Here is a 17700-nt window from a genome sequence, read left to right as displayed (position 1 = left end):
TCAAAGCTCCCTCTCTCACAGTGAACAGAGAAACTTCCTTCTATCCAAGTAAGGTATGGGCAAACACAGAAACTTGTAACACAGCCCTGAATTCAGCACTAACCTGAAAACTGGACTATACTAGCTTAGAAAGGCAGGAAAACAAGTATATATATATATATATATATATATATATATATATATATATATATATATATATATATATATGTATTTTTTTCAGAACATAAAGCAGATACAATATAAAAAAAACACTTTAAATGCACAGAAATGGGTATCACACTTGAGTGTGTAGTCTACAACAGTTAATTAAATGAAAAAGCGTCCCACAAAAGAAACGTGATTTAGGCAGGTCAAACATATCTTAAGGTCCCTGTATGACCAGCAACAAAAATAACACTTGGCAAGTGTTTCACCATTTTTTTTCACATTTAAAAACAGGATCCAACCTTTACCCTCCATTCAGGAAGTTTCTCTCATTTCTAACTTTCACAATATTATCAGCAGTTTCACATAGACACTGCATGCATTTTTTAACTTCTTCCAGTTCATCAGTTCTAAACTGCAAAGTAAAATGTTTTTAGCATTTCATTAACTACCAGAAAATAAATAACTGTTTCATGTTACATACAGTTCCAGAAATAACAACACTCCATTGGTTTCAAATGTTAAGTCACAAAAAGTCACTGTCACAATATGTATAAAAGACTGAATTTCTTGAGCTTTAAAACCTGGAACAGTTACCAAAATGTCCCATACATAATATCTATTACAGGTTCATTTCTTGTTCTTATTCTCGCAGATGCTCTTCTCTGCTTTTTAAAAACAGTTTGTTGCTGCTTTCCTTTTTTTTCTTGCTCTCACTCCTGCATAAGCTTTAACTGCTGCATTCTCTGTTGTCACATCAACTGGTTCCTTTTCCACATAACTGTTTTGGGTGCTGAGGATGGTAATCTACCATCTCACCCCATGAAACAGTAGAACTGCCACCTGGATCATCCTGCTCAATTATGTTTAACAACATCATCTGCAAGCCCTCCTGATACCAGTTCTGCTATCTGCACCACTTTATCAGACTCACTCACTTTCTTCTCAATGGAGACAGCTAAACCCTTTCTTCATTTATAACATCCACCACACAAAAATCTTTGTTTAGATTCTGGAGCTCCATATCAAACACATTTTTCTCCAAATTTGAACTTTCCACACCCAGACTGTCCATATCTTTTTCTCCTCCTCCATGTGGCTGCTTCCCTTATAAGTCTTTCTTGCTGCTGTAGGAGCTCTCCAGCACCACCTAGTAGCTCCAAAGAGTAGTGGAAGTTCCCTTCTGCACTGGCCAAATTTCCCCTAATAGTATAAATACAATTTTGGGTCTCCACTGAAAAGAGGTTACTAGCCTAATGGGACTAATCCAGTCAAGAAAGCATAAATAAAATAAAATTCCCAGTGACTCTGATTTAACTTGGTATACATTCTTACAATAGGGTGATTCTTTTTTTGTACATTCCTGCATACAATATTTATAAATATGGTAAAGTTGTATTATATTTCCAAATATGAAGCAATTCATTGAGACCTTCTGATAATATGCAAGTGATTGTTAATTGGGTAACAGGGATTCGCATCTACAAGAGGGGAATACTGAATGGTCCATGTACAAGCTCCCTATCAAGTGACCTTTATCATAGGGGTAACTCGGGATTGCTAATTGTGTGAAATATTGGCTGACTCCTACATCCAGTTCTGTTCTTATGGAATCATAGCTGAAATATGATAAGACTGCCACAATGGTCAACGTAGCTGCCAGAATGTAGGACATCATGGCCAGGATTCATAAAGATGTACTGTGCATTGGAGCAAGGCTTGCACCTCATAGCTGTGATACACCGCATACTAAAATATACATGAATATCTGAATGGCAATACAGTGTGCATCTGAGCAGATAACTGCGCTCTGCTTTGGAAAATACAACAGTGCTAAAAAGCTACAAACTAACCTCAACATTACAGATCAACAAGTTAGCTGTAGACCAAAGAAGTGGCTAAGTATTGCCTGGCAAAAACCTTGAGATACTGGAAGGCAACAGGTGATGTGAGACAACATATAGAGGAGCAGGCTGTTGGCATGTGCCACATACCAAAATCTTACATCACCTGCTGCCTAGTGTCCAGTCAACTCAACACTTATTGGTTCTATGGAAGTAGAGGAAATAAGTTCATAAGAGAGAAGGAAATGGGGAGCATAGCAAGCAGAGGTACACACAAAACAGAAATATAAAAGAAAATGCAGATGGGAAGAGGTAGGGTGAATTTTTATTTTGCAGGATAAGTACTCCATTTTGTAATGCAGAGAGAAGGGATGATAAGTGTGATTGAAAAATAGGTGGAAGAAATAGTGAAGGTACACTAGCAGTCATGCAGCAGTACTGACACACAGGGGCAGATGTGTATACACTAGAAGGGGAAGACAAGGTGTACAAAAACCAACAAAAGTGGGCAAATGATAATGTTGAGGAGTGGACAATGTACAAGGGATGGGTTGTGGTACAATAGGATGGTGGTTCATCTGGCTGGGGACAGGATGAGTTATGAGCAGCATACTGTCTGCTGAACAGTCTAGCGGGATATCAAATAGACCCATCAGATGGCTAAAACAGGTCAACAAGGCCTGTGGCAGTAGTCATACCCAACTCTAATGGCCCATTAGCAGAGCACACCAGTCAAGTATATCTGCAGTCCACAATAGGAGGGCAAGGTAGTGGTTCTCTAGTAGGCCATTGCCATCTCTATTTCCTTCTCCACCAAATTCCAAACATATGGCTGGGCCATAGCAACAAAATGAGCCACCTACTTGCCTTGAAAAAGTCAGAACCACCTCTTATTGAGTACAGCTGTGGCCAAATCTGGAGCAGGGACATACAGCAGCAGGAGTGACCGCATTACGTCGGTATCATTATAAATCGCAGGAGGGAGACACAGTTGTAAGAGTAACATAACTGAGATTTCCTACAAATGCTACAGTTAATATGTAACAGGCAAACTAACGTCACTATGCTAAAAGTCTCTGCTGCTTCTTGTATCACTCAGCACAGTGGGCATCTCATTCTACTGTTGCTGAAAGACAAAAGGGACACAACAGACAAACAGAGATTAAAGAAGACACATCACTAGAGAGGTACATAGTTTTTTGCAGTACATGGGTATAGAGGCATAGCTAGGATTGGGCTAAAGGGAAAGCCACCCCAGGTACAAGGTTTCAGTAACTGGGATCTGCAGTATTAGCATTCACTCTATTTTTGGTCAGGTCTGAAGTGCTTCAGTGCTTCTTGTGTGGCAGGATGTATTTCTCAGGTTTATTGTGCATATCAGCCCTTGACTTGGAATAGAGCATTTGTATATGCATGTGTATGTGTGTGGCAGGCAGCACAAGTGTATATGAGCACATGAACACGTCTGTCTCTCTGAGAACATGTCAGTAGATCAGTAGTGATCCCAGTGATGGTAAAGTGTGCTAGTCAAATTCACCAAAACTGCATCTGCAATAGTGGAATTTTCATGTTTATTCACTGTTGTACAACTTCAGAGTTGGAAGATGTAAAGATGTACAAAAAAAGATTTCCTTTGAAGCTCACTGAAATTGTTTTGGTAAATTTGACTCACACACTTTGCCACCTATTGGGATTTCTATCAATCTATTAACATGAATCTGTCCCTGTCATTCATCTACAATATGATTGAAGTACCCCACTCTCCGTGGCATAGCACAACTGGGCACATACTGTATTCCTACCTCTGACCAAATCTGAACTGTTGCATATACTTCTGGCAGCCCAAATTTTATAATTGGTAGCCTGCTGTCCCCAACAGTGACTGGCCCACAGATATGTTGCTTGCTTTTTCTTGCTTTCACAAGTGCTATCATATCCTGAAAGGGGGTAGATGGCAGATGATGGACAAGTTTGGTTGAGATGAAAATTACATCTTGCTACAGGCATTCAAGGACCATAGGCACTACCTAGTGGTGACAGGAGCTATTCATCAACCCCTATTGGTCCATGTCTGGGAAACACTAATGAGCAACATCAATGCTACACACAACACAACAATGTCAGAGGCATGTCAATGACATGATCTTGTGGACTTGTAAGAAGGCATATAGCATGGCAGCAGAAAGGTCAGCCACTGGCCTACAGCATAGCAGCAGAAAGGTCAGCCATTGGAGGGGGCTAACTCTCTATGCAAGTTTAATTGACCTGGGGAGCTTCTAGTGTCCCTGAATGGATAGGATGATGATAGAGGTACTCTACGTGGAAGAGTGATTAACCCTCAAATGTCTCAGACTGAGATAGGTCAGTATCTATACTGAAAGTATATATAGCAGCTGTGTGCATACAGATTGTAGGCAGGATATAAATACTACTGCAGCCATATGTATATTTCTCATAAATACTTCAGGTATGTAAGCTCATAAGTTTGGCAGTGAAGCCATGTGTCTGTTCTACAGTTGCATTTTCTGGACCCCTCTTGCATGCACAACATAGGGTCTCCCATATGACATGAGAATTCAGTTTCACTCTATATTGTCTTGTATTGTATAGCTGCATATCAGATCACTGCTGAGGTGAAAGCTGTATAGGCTGAGTCAGAACAACATGTCACAGATGACTCCTGATATACAAGTGACACTGGGATTCAGTCAGTAGATGTGCAAGGCTATCATCTAATCATCTAATCACAATCTGCTTCTACACATGCTGTCATGGAGATGAATTGTGTGGTGCATTAATTCTGTGAGGGTGACACCCAGCATTGCCCTTGCCTTTAGAGGCCATACTAGGTGTCATCAAGTCTGAGCTAGCATACATGACTGCTGTATCCACCTATTGCAAAAGATAGCAAGTGCCATGGTCAGGTGCAAGGATGTACATGTGGTGGTCATATTGAGATGCCATCACAGGGTACACAGTCTGCGCAGGGACATACAATGTTGTGAGAAGGGATGAGTGGCATACTTTGAGATAGGACAACTCATAAGCAGACTCAGTACAGGTCCTATTCTGACAGTAACACAACATCCCTGTCAAAGAGTGTCTCTAGCCCTGTCATATCAAGTTAACACAGTGTTCATGGATCAGGGTCACAAAGTGACACCTCTCCAAGCCATTCTCCTGTAATGACACCCTCCTCTCTGTCACCAAAGAACACCAATTATAGCACAAAGTACCCCTTGACGCAAGACCCTGTCTCCATTTCCAGTGGTATGGCAACCTACTCAGGTTGTAAATTCAGATGCATGTCTTTACTCCACAAATGATGAGAATTTGCATCCCTTTCCTCTCTTCTGTCTGGTGTATGTGGAGACGTCTGATGCAGAGTACAACCTGTCCATGTATTGCCTTGCATAGACTTTATGTAGCAATGTATGCATAATGTGAGTTCTGTGTGAAAACAATGTGTCCCTGTGTGCTTTTTAAGGCACATAGAGCTGGTGAAACACTGTCACTACTTCTGAGCTACCATGTACTGTTCCCATTGCGATTTGAGGTGCAGTGAGGTACAGCTTCTGATCACTGTCATTTCTAGATGATGCTGGTTTGGTGGCCATGACAGGGGTTGCTGTACTGCATCTGATGGTTCCCATGATAGATGGCAGCTTGCAGCACACTGAACACATGATCTGTGAAGTTTCTGGTGTGCATATGGGCAGTGTTGTACTGTAGTTTGTCCATGTTGTGTGGAATCCATAAAGCCATCATCAACCACAGATCCAGTGAGTATCCTGTATCCCACCAGAGTACAGTGAAAGACTAGTGCTATGTGAACTCGCTGTCTTTGGCTCAATATACGTCAGATTAGCACAGTGCCTGCACTCACTAACTAGGTGGCCTATGGGATGTCACTGTGTAGCAAATGTCAACATAAAGGATCCATGTGCCAGATGAAGGAGTCATACACACTGTCAAGTTGTTATGCATGCAAATTGGTTATCATCCCCTTTGCATTATACACTACCCAGCAGTTGATAGAATTGAAACCCTTTCCTATTGAGATAATACAGTGTACAGGCACTGGGTGGGACCTTTATTGCCACTTGTGTGCAGTCAACAGCACTTAGTTCACTGGGGGTGTGGGCAATGTCATAAAAAGCATCCCTATGTGGAATTAATATATTGACAAATGTACTGGGTATTCTGCAGGACATCATTTGTGATATTCCCAGTGTGTCCCTTGTTTATCTCTGGAAGGTCCCTTTAGCTAGTATAGCAAGTACTATACATTCCACAGTCATTAGGGATTACAGCTGAGAGAGGATCATTGTCATAATATGCTAATGAGGGGGTGTGGTACAGTGCAAACTCTTGCTGGTGGGAGCTCAGCAGCATCATGTTGTCAGTGGGTAAAGTGTTGGTTTGGTTGCAGGGTTGTCCTCAACACAGACAACCCCTGCAGCAACTCTTGCTTGTAGGATTTTTCCCACCTTGTAACAGAAACCTGGGCAGTAAAGGCAGAGCTAGGGTTACCATATTTGTTTGTATGTAAAAGAGGACGAAAAAATATGTGCTGCTACTAGCACATATTATTTCGTCCTGTTAGGGCTGAAGAGCAAAAAAAAAAAGGGTCTTTATTCTTGTAGGACTAAAACTAAATGACCTTTTTTTTTGCTCCTCTCTTAAGTAAAAAAAAAAAAAAGGTCCATGTTTGGGGTTTTTTGATTGGCCCATATGCCGGTATATGAGCCAATCAAAACCTTGCACAGCGGACCCTCTTCTGCTCAATGCAGAACATCAAGCAGTTCCACACTGAACAGAGCTCCACTTTTTGATTGGCTCGTATAACGGTATACGAGCCAATCAAAAACGCACACAGCGGACCCTCTTCTGTTCAATGCGGAACATCAAGCAGTTCTGCATTGAACAGAGCTCCATTTTTTGATTGGCTATATAGTGTAGGTCATCATCTGTTACTCTGACTGTTGGCTTAGCCAAGCATGGTGTCTATTGTCATTATATTAATTTAACTACATCATCTGTTGTTTTGACCAGAGCTAGATTTTCTGCGAGTCTCTTGGTATACAATGTAATTTCCAGCTTGTCTGATAACTTTTGTTGATTTTGAAAAATGTGTTTGCACATGTGAGCTGACCTCATTGTCAGTTGTTGTGTGATTTGGCTTGTCACTACAAAATATATAGAAACTAGACCTCCTACCTTACTGTGTTTTGCTCATGGACTTCTACTGTACAAGTAACATGCCCAGCTTGTAGAGAAGTAGGATTGCTGTTAAAACAAATGGGATTCAGAAACCCTCTGCTTTGCCTCATGAGGTGTATGTAGCTAAGTGCAAGGGTGTACTGAATGATAAGCACAGACAGCTTGCTCTTAATTCTACCTACAGTCCTATATTTGCTATATAAAAATAATCTATCATCCAGTCTACAGTCCTTGGCTTTAAGTATGTCTTGTTGCATGCTGGGAGTCTCAGTGCACCCATACACATTTTGCAAAATGGATATGGCACACTCTTACATTATAATTGTAGATTCTTTGTTTAGTGATAAAATTCATCTAGAAAAATGCTTTACTAACTGTACCACAATTATATATAGCCTACTGGGTAGTCTGCTGAGATACTCAGGTGACAATGACCCCAGTCTGGTAACAACACAAATGCATTTTTTTGGTTTTCGTGTGTTGGTACCATGGGTGCTCCCTGTACTATTTTCCACATGGCATTTATTGGTGTTAATTATGGAAAATATTGAGGCCAGTGCTTTAAACAAAAGTGGAGGCAATTCCAAGGATGGTGCTATAGCTGAGATGAGAAAAGAGACTGGCATTTTGACAAGCAAACTCACTCAGCTTATACAATTACCTTCAAATGGAGATAACAGACCAAGTCAGTATTTTTCTCAGTTACCTGGCAACCAGGAAGCTTTTCAAAATGCACATAGACTAGACCATGGAAATTCCTAAGATGTCTGGGTTTTCAGAGCATAATGAAGGAGTGGAGGAAGTCCCTAGTTTCTTGGATTCACTTCCAAACTTATTTTGTCCAACCACAGGAGTTCACAGCACTGCAAATAAGGAAATTTATCTTACAGAAGTAGACAGGCTAAAAGAGAAAAGGGCTCCAGCCAAAAAAAAAAGGTGACTTTAACCATACTGATTATAATTCTGAAGGTTTTCATAAAAACAAGGAAGATGTAAATGTTTCTGGACATTTTAATAGAGACTTGTCCACATGGTTGTGTTAAGATTATTTTACATTTGTTGCCCCTGAGAGACAGTCAAGTAGGGACCGAACTTATCAGGAGAATATTAATTTGTTATACAATTTGATCTTTAAGTAGAAGTCCTTACATGTGGACAACTGGTACCTAAATCAATGTTTAACAAAAATGGTACCTAAAGGTTTAAGAGTTTATAAATACCCTAATAATGTAATAGAAGGATCTAATTTTCATTTAGAGTTGTTAAAAATCTCCGATCAGTGTGGATATAACATACTGGAAGCTATTATTAGAAATAAGTCAGAAATGGAGGGTATATATGAGAAAATTGAAAAAAACAAATTAATTACAAATGATCTTATGCATTCTGTTGAAGGGGAGAGAAACAAATATTTAGAAATTAAAGCTAAAATAGAATTCAAAGTGGGTTCCATGGTTAGGAGAAAAAGTAAAAAGTTTAACAGGGATGTGGTAGAGTACAAAGAGAGGAAAATTTACCCCAAACCTAAATATAGTTATAGTAAGCATCATAATTTTTATACAGGTAAGGGAATGAATGAATGAATGATGGGGAGATGGAGGAAAACAAAGTTATAGGAGAGATAAAGATAGGCACCTTGAAGTACCTGAACATGAAATTATGAATACTGGTGATTTGAGATTGGAGGACCCTTTAGAGTATCCACCTTTAAGGTGCTCGGAGAGAATAAGGAACCAATCTATAAACAAGTACCCACATTACAACAACGAGGGGAAGGTAGAGATCCAAGTTCATGGTTTAACAGAAAACAGTATTAAGTATGTAGAAAAAGGTGTATTTTGTTTTAATAGCTATTATATTTTTAATTATAGTGGCATTTTAATTAATAAGGTATTTGTAGCCTTTTTATGAAAGGTTTTCAATATGTTCCCAACAGAAAAAAAGATATTAACAGACTAACTTTAGATTTAAAATTATTCACTAGGAAAAAGAATTTAAAGTATTTGTTTCAAAAAGAAGGTGGACACCATCCCAAGAGTTCAAATTTAAAGAGAAAAAGTACACATAATCTACCCATCCACCCACAGTTAAAGAATTTCAAACAAATTGTTGAAAAGGAATTTAGAAAGAATATGGAAGCAAATAAGGTTCAGTATAACTTGAAAAAAGAAGAATTTGAATTGTTAAATGAAATTAAAAATAATGATAATTTGAGAATAATGAGGCCTGATAAGGGGGAGGGACTGTTATAATGGACAACATGATACATGTCAGAAAGGTGATGGAAGTTTAAGTGGCAATAATCGTTATGAGAAGGTATCTAAAAATAAAGTAAATATTGTTTATAGTAAAATTGACTGAATTATATGACATGTTGTTAGAAGGTATTATTACTTTAGATGAATGTGATTTTTTAAAAACAGATAAACCACTGATTCCTTTTTTGTTTGGAATCTCAAAGATCATAAGAATGTGGTGGATCCACCAATGAGGCCGATTGTAGCTGCAGATGGATCAAAAACTCACTCTTTTGCAATATATATAGATAAAAAGATTACGCACTTAAAAACCCATAACACAAGTTTTTTAAAAGACTCATGGGATTTTTTAAGAGAAGTCGAGGACAATTTATTTAATGAGAACATCCTTTTTGTTACTACTGACATTATTGATTTGTTTTCTTCTATCCACCATGGTTTGGGGTTAAATGGTTTGAGGAAGCTATTTCAGTATAAAGAATATATAACGCTAATGAATTCAAGGTACTGCTGCAATTTATTGAAACGGCACTTAATAATAATTTCATTACCTCTGAAGGGGAATTTTATAATCTAACTAGTGGCACAGCTATGAGGGTTAATTGCACACCCAGCTATGCAAATATAATTTTGCAAATATGGGAAAAGAAATATGTGTAAAATTCCCCATATATGCATTCATGCTGCCTATATAAAAGGTTTTTGGATAATATTTGTATTTTTGGACTAGTATAGAAGATAAGTTGTATGAGTTTATAGAATATATTGGACAAACAACACAGTTTTTAAGGTTTGCACATAAAATATATAAGTTTAAGATTAATTATTTAGATGTAACTATACACAAAATTGAGAAGGAAGGGAGATTTAAGTCCACTATGTATAGAAAAAAAGACTTTCTCAAACTCTTATTTACATTTTCACACCAGGTATCCTTATAAATAAAAGCAAAGTATTGTAAGTGGTCAGTTTATAAGAGCTTCAAGGATGACTTCAGAAGAAAGTGATTTTTTAAGAGAATGTGAAATAATTAAAACATATCCAGAGAGAGTAATAGCGGAAGTAATTGAAGAAGTTAAAAAAAGGTAGAGAAGTTAAATATTTTCCTTTAATAGGAAGATAGGATGTAGCACTAAAAAGGATAGTGAACAAGGGAAAAACAGTTCTATGTATAATGGGGCTTTTATTATGAATTTTAACAAATACTCTAGACTTATGACAACAATTAAAATCTATTGGGATCTATTTAAAAATGTTTCAGATATTGACAACCTGATTAAAGGTCCCATACATTTTATTTATAGGAAAGGTAAGAGTATTAAGGATATAATAGAACAAAAAAAAATGAGTTTAATTCAAGAAGTGCAAGGAAAAAAGAAGGGACTTATAAATGTGGAAGGTGTACACAATGTGTATACATCCAGTAATGCTAGTTGTATATATATTCTGAGTAGGGACAGGTTTATTTATGCAAATGAATACAGTAATTGTGACACAAAAGAATTAATATACCTAATGATTTGTAAAAAAATGTGAAGCGTTTTACATAGGTAAAACTGAAAGAGCCCTGAGAAAAAGAATTTATGAACATTATTACAATATAGCAACCTTCAATAGCAATAACGCTCTTTACAAACATACTGTGGCTTACAAAGAATCCAAATTTTCTTTTTTTCTACTAGAAGTGGTGCCTTTGAGCATTAGAGGAGGTTTGTGGGAGGAAAAAATAAAATATAGGAAAGCTTATTGGCAAATATCATTATAGGCTAATGTATATCCAGGACTAAATGAAACCATTTTGATAGCCCCACTTTTGAAATTGAGAGCAGCTAGGCTAGGGGTTGGGAGGGTGGCCTAATGGTTAAGGTGTTTGCCTTACAAACACAAGGTGCAGGGTTCAAGTCTCACAAGGGATAATTGGCTAGGCTTAAAGTGGCTCACAAGGGCAGTTAGCTTAGTACTAATCTATGAACCTATGATCCTATGAACCTTTGAACTTAAGTAGCTTATTTTTAAGGTATCACCTTACTATAAACTTTTTAAATGGGAATATTTTTAGGTATATATATTTTAGGTATTTTTCTTCCCCTTTTTCTTGTTTATATTTTACAAAGTATTTTACAAAGTATTTTAGCCACTATGTGGTGGTCTTTCAGTACTTTATTTAATGGTAACCTATTTTATGGTAATATTGTGCCCCTTACCCTTTATGGCATCCACATCCCCTTCATGGTGTTCTTTACATAGTGTTATTTATGCATATTTTTATATATTTAAATTAGTTGCTTCCATATTTTAGTTTTTATTTTTTAAATATTTTTAATACTTGTTTTATTATAAGATTTTGTAGGTATGGTTTTGTTGTCCTTCTATAGGCAGTGTTCTTTTTAACATATAGGGTTTAGAGGGCATAATATGCCTTTAAAAGTTTAATGAATGTGAGTTAGACAATTAATTGAAGTTTGTATTTAAATGGTTGGGATGTTTTGAAACATTATCTGATGAAGTGTTTTTGAAATGAAAACGCGGTGATTTTAGTTAAGCGTGTTATCAGTTTTTATTTTTTTAATTTTTATTTGTGTGTGTTTAAACTGTGAATGGAATAAAGAGACTGTTTATGTAACTTCTTACATTGGTGTTAAGCATTTTGTGCCTCGAGTGCAGTTTTTTTGGTTTTCATATACACGCACATATATGAGCAAGCTGAAGAAAAGAACTCAACTGTTTATCAAGCTTATCTGATGTTTTTCATATTGTCACTGCATTGTTGCTACAACTTCTTCATTCCCTTTCTTAAAATCTACTAAATTATCTGCTAGTAGCCCATCTTTCCTAGATTTATTGTTTTTAATATCACTGAAATCTGAATTTGACTAGGGGATACTAAACAGCACTGTCATTAATGAATGTTTGCAGTAAGCCTCTTAAGAGGTAGGTTAGCTAAAAACCAATATGTCTTACATTCCATGTCATTACACAGATCCTGGTTAATCTCACCCAACCTAGATATGTCTAGAAATCTTCTAGTAACTCATTTACCCTTACAGTATAATTCAGAGTCTGTAGTTAGGTACTCTGTTTCTTCTACATTATGGTTTACAGCATTCCATCTCAGGCTATAACTATAAACTAGGCTGCATAATGTTGTTTGTAAAAGTGCTTGGTAATTCTGGTACAATTGTTCTAACTGTTCCCTCACTTCTCTTTGGACAAAAGACTGACTTTACTTTCACACCAGAGTGCACTTATCCTTCTCCCCCACCCTTACTCCCACATTACTACTAAATTTGAAGGATCTTTAAACAAAGCTGGAGATGCTGCAACAAATGCATTAACTTGTGTAGCTGAAGAAGGAGAGGCCCCTTAAATATGCACATAAGATATATGGTGGTGAAAAGCTCTTATTAACTTTCCTAATCTCAGTCCATACCTCTGGCACTGGTAATTCTGGAGCTAATTATGTTAACAATTCCAGATTAAGGTACAAAAGTCAATGAGTGGAGCTTTTAGGAAAACAGAAGCATGGTCTCAGCATACTGAATGGACAGCACCAGAGGATGCAGGGTGAGGTTATGTTACACAGAAGAAGGAGTGGCAGCCTGTTGATTTAATGCAATGGTGTCTGAGAGTTATGAGTCTGAAAACTTACCTAGCAATGATTGACTTGTTTCATGGGGTCAAAATGTTAAAGTACCCCCAAGATAATGTACATTTTTACTCAAGCATTAAAATACATCTGTTTGAGACTGACCACAGGGGAATGGACAGTGAAGCCAAGATAACTTGTATTTCTTCTAGAAAGCCTTTAACTCCTGCCAAACTGCAACCAGTATCCTTGAAGGTATCCAAAATGTCTAAATCAGTCAAATGTGGAGCCAGGAGTGAAACTTTCCTCCTCCTGATGGAAGAATATGGTAAAGAAAGCATTTATTTTATAAGCCAGTCAACTCAACTTTGTATGCTCTAGGAGAAGTTAATTGTGTCTTTTGAAACAGTATATATCTGCTTTATGTTTCTTAAAATAATTTAAAAAATTGCTTTTCTTCAATGGGGTTTTGAAATCCATTAATGTTTACAAAGCACTTGTAGGCTGGTGACAGTATGTGTCCCACTCAGGGTTGATATGCTATATTAGGGAGATGTCCTGTTTGATGCTAAGTACCTCACTTATATTACAATATATGTTGTGGTATCTGGTAAGGGAAAGTTATATTTCTTGTTAAGTGGTAATTATTCTGTGTTTGTCTTACAATTGCTACAAGCTTGCCTGTAAGGAGTACTGATGAAATAGCTGTGAGTGTGAAATTTGAGATGAGTTTGGGAAGCAACATATCCACTCACATGCATGGAGTGGACCTTGCTTTCCACATCTTTCCATGGTGTGACATAAAAGTCTTCCCATGTAGCCATATATCTTTAACAGTCACCCGGTGTGTGTGCATGTGTGTGTGTGTGTGTGTGTGTGTGTGTGTGTGTGTGTGTGTGTGTGTGTGTGTGCATGTGGAGGCCTACATTATACTATTGATCCATTTGGTTATGAAAGATTTATATAGACTAACAAAATCCATTACCTCAGCATAGTAACTTGTTTTCAAAATTACCTTCTGAAGTTTAGTCATACTATTAGTGAATTGGGCTTGTTTCTTGGTTTCTCCAGGCTTTAATATATTGCAATGTTGTGTTCTCCTTAAGGAATTATTTCAATTTTTATTCTCTTCAAAAATTTTACACTTTTTCTATGTTGAATTAATACTAACTCCTATTCACTTTTTAGTATATATTTGAGATAAATAGTATTTTGCAGGGAGAGCAGTCCCAGTAGATACTCACAAAACGAGTCTTTAACGTTCAAACAGTTTATTAAAACATGCAACGTTTTCGTTGCTCCTGCAACTTCTTCAGAAAAATTATGAGGTTATTAGGTTATTTCATTCATAATTTTTCTGAAGAAGTTGCAGGAGCAACGAAAACGTTGCATGTTTTAATAAACTGTTTGAACGTTAAAGACTTGTTTTGTGAGTATCTACTGGGACTGCTCTCCCTGCAGAATTCCGGCTCGCTTGTGTTTGAGAGTTTTTAGTTTTCCTCATTCTTATAAATAGTATTTTACTTCTTTAAGTAATTGATTCAATAATCATTGCAGGTTTGAGTGTCCATTATCACTAATACCTCTAAATCTTCATATAATTATAATAAACAGCTGTTTTAAGTTATGTGTATGATTTCTTACATTTATTTTACTTTTTATCATTAGTTTGTAACATTGCTTATATTTCAGTCAGTATACATAAGCAAAATGTATGGTTTTTTTTTAAAATGTGCATGCCATTACAGGTTGTTTCTTTGAACGTGACGGGAACAAATTATCCCCAGTAAAGAAATATACTTTTTATTTTACCACATTTATAAACATAACAGTCTCCTCTTTTGAGAAATAGATCTAAAGAAATGAAACCTCTGACACCTCTAGACAAACTACAAATAATTATATTGTATTATATTCTTCATTATGTGTGTAAAAGATGTATTGCAATATTACAGAGGAAAAAGAACAATGTCGTGTCTGGAACAATTGCTCCTTTTGATGATTCATGATGAGTATATTCAGTGGCAGCAACTTAGTATTAAAATAACTTATACAAATTAAGCAAGGCTTAATGGATTCCTGGCTTAGGTGGTAAATGGCTAAAGTAATGTTAAATTTGTTATTATGTGGTTCAAGAGATGAAGGAATATCTGTAGGTGGTTTTCACAGAGGAATGAACAAAAAAGGTATCTCAACTACAACTCTCAGAGGTCCTCTTATGATCAGATAAATATCAGATAAAAGAAATAGAAAGCACTGGTCTCAGAGATTTTATGAATTTAAATAAACAAATTATTTATATTTTATAAATTATTATATATGTTTTTAGTCCATAATATAGAGATGACAAAACTTTATATTTCTAGCCGTGTAATTTCTAAAACAAATTTTGTAAACTATTGCCATGTGCCATTTCACATCATGACATCTTATTAACTGGAATTAAAATACCCAATGTGGCTTTATTTTGATGTATATCAACATATTTGATTAAGGTTATAGATTTTAATTATAAACTTTTTAAAGGTACTGATTTGTGTTTTTGCCATAAAATTGTTGTTTTTGTTTCAACAAAACTCTTTTCTGTGATTCCAGTTTTTCAAAGTACTACATGTGTATAACAGTAACCCTACCTCTAACCCCCTATCCCACACCCTAACCCCTATCTAACAAATTATGGTACTAAACACCCTTTCCTAATAGTACCACTATTTAGGCAAATTATATATGTTAATCAGTGCCACTTTTTTAAATTAATTTAGTTGTCCAGAAAAAAATAATTTTTCAATCAGTTTAGTGGGTAAATGAAACGGCTTTTCATTGAAAGTGAAGTTAAATTTGAAATAATCTCATCATTTATCTATGTCTTTATATCTGAGTATTGTGTGTGTGTGTGTGTGTGTGTGTACATATATATATATATATATATATATATATATATATATATATATATATATACACACATACATACATACAGGTGTGTGCCTGTGACTTTATCTACATGTACAATTTACACTCCCCTGCAGATAATGCGACACACTGGCTGATGTTCATGGTCCATGGCTTCACAAATGATTTATGGTTCTCTGCGAATAACACTACACAGATATGAAAATCAGGTGAGCAAAAGTCATCTGTGATGAATACATAAAAGCAAAGTCTTTTTTAAAAACCTGCCTACTTTTTATAAAAGAGTAAGCTGTATAAATTTCAGCATTATGATGTTGTGAATTACTTCACAAAATTGTGAAGGTTCATGTTACTTTTTTTTAATATAGCAGGCAAGGGAGTATTAGTACAGTTACACTTAAAATGTTTAAAAAAGGCTGTGGACTGTGCAATGGTTTAAATTTAATTTCTTTTAAAGAAAAGGAGTTTATAACATTTTATATATATATATCCTTGTGTGGGCAAACTGATAGTCTCACTAAGGAACAGAAAGGGGGAGATAGGAAAGATCCATAAAGGGGAGAAAAACAAACAGGGGAACGCACAAAGAAACATAAAGAGGGTTTGTTTTAGAGGAGCGGGGAGAGGATGGAAGTATGTCTTTGTTGGGGGATAGACTCCCCAATTTTTTTTCATTTTTTTTTTTTTTTTTTTTTTAATGAGATGGTAGTGTAGAGGGTGGCCACAGTGGTGCAGCGGTTAGCATTGCTGCCTCACAGCAAGAGGTTCTCTGGTTTGATCCTTGGCTGGGGTGCCTTCTGTGTGGAGTCTGCATGTCCTCCCTGTGGTAGCGTGGGTTTCCTCGGGTGCTCCGGTTTCCTCCCACATCCCAAAGACATGCTGTAGGTGGATTGAACATTCTAAATTGTCCCTAGGCGTGAGTGCGTGTGTGTGTGCCTTCTGTGGAAGGTTGGGTGCCGGGCTGGCAACTCGATACCATAAAATTCAACTACCAATCATGAGCATACAGGTGACCCCTAACTGGGAAAAGCCAAAGGAAGAAGAAGAATGAGAGGGTAGTGTGGGTGGGAAATAGATAAGAGAGTATTTGAAAGTATATGGGCAGAAGGGTTGTGGACGTGCCCTCAAACATGTTCATTGCCAGATGGTGTTTCAGAGGGTAACTCTGATGTTGAGGGTAGAGGGGCCAGTGTTGGTGTAGTGGTCAGCACCAACTGAGAAAGCGAATGTCTTGTACATGCTGAAGAGAAGATTCAACTGGCTGAATTCTCCTGTCTACTACCTCCAATAGTACATCCTCTACCAAGCTACAAAGCCCCCTTTCAGTGAGATTTGCCAGGCTGCCATCTGCCAGAGTGCCTCCAGGACCACTGCCTCCACCCCACCCCTGTGAGGACAGCCCTAGAGGGGTAGAGGGTGATATGCCCTTAGCCTGAGAGGTAGGTGTTCTGCCTACTCTTGAGGAATGTGAAAATGCAAATAAAGGAAAATAAATGGGAGAGAAACAAAACAATAATGGAGAATAACATGCATAATCAAAATAAGAAAAACAGAGAAGAAAGGGGATGTGGAAAGAGAAAACAGAAAAAGTACAATAAATCCACACATCGTGTTTACATGTCATTTTATACACAATTGAAATATTACAGTAAAATCTTTATTGAGTAAACGTTGTGTATGGGAAGTGCTTACAGTGGGACGAGTCATTTGGAAATGCTTTTGTCCTTGGAAAGAA

This window comes from Protopterus annectens, chromosome 14.part0 (genome assembly GCF_019279795.1).
Source record: "Protopterus annectens isolate FY-2018-M chromosome 14.part0, PAN1.0, whole genome shotgun sequence".
In the NCBI taxonomy this organism is placed as follows: Eukaryota; Metazoa; Chordata; order Ceratodontiformes; family Protopteridae; genus Protopterus; species Protopterus annectens.
The sequence above is the reverse complement of the archived record's forward strand: the minus strand, read 5'-3'. Positions refer to the sequence as shown.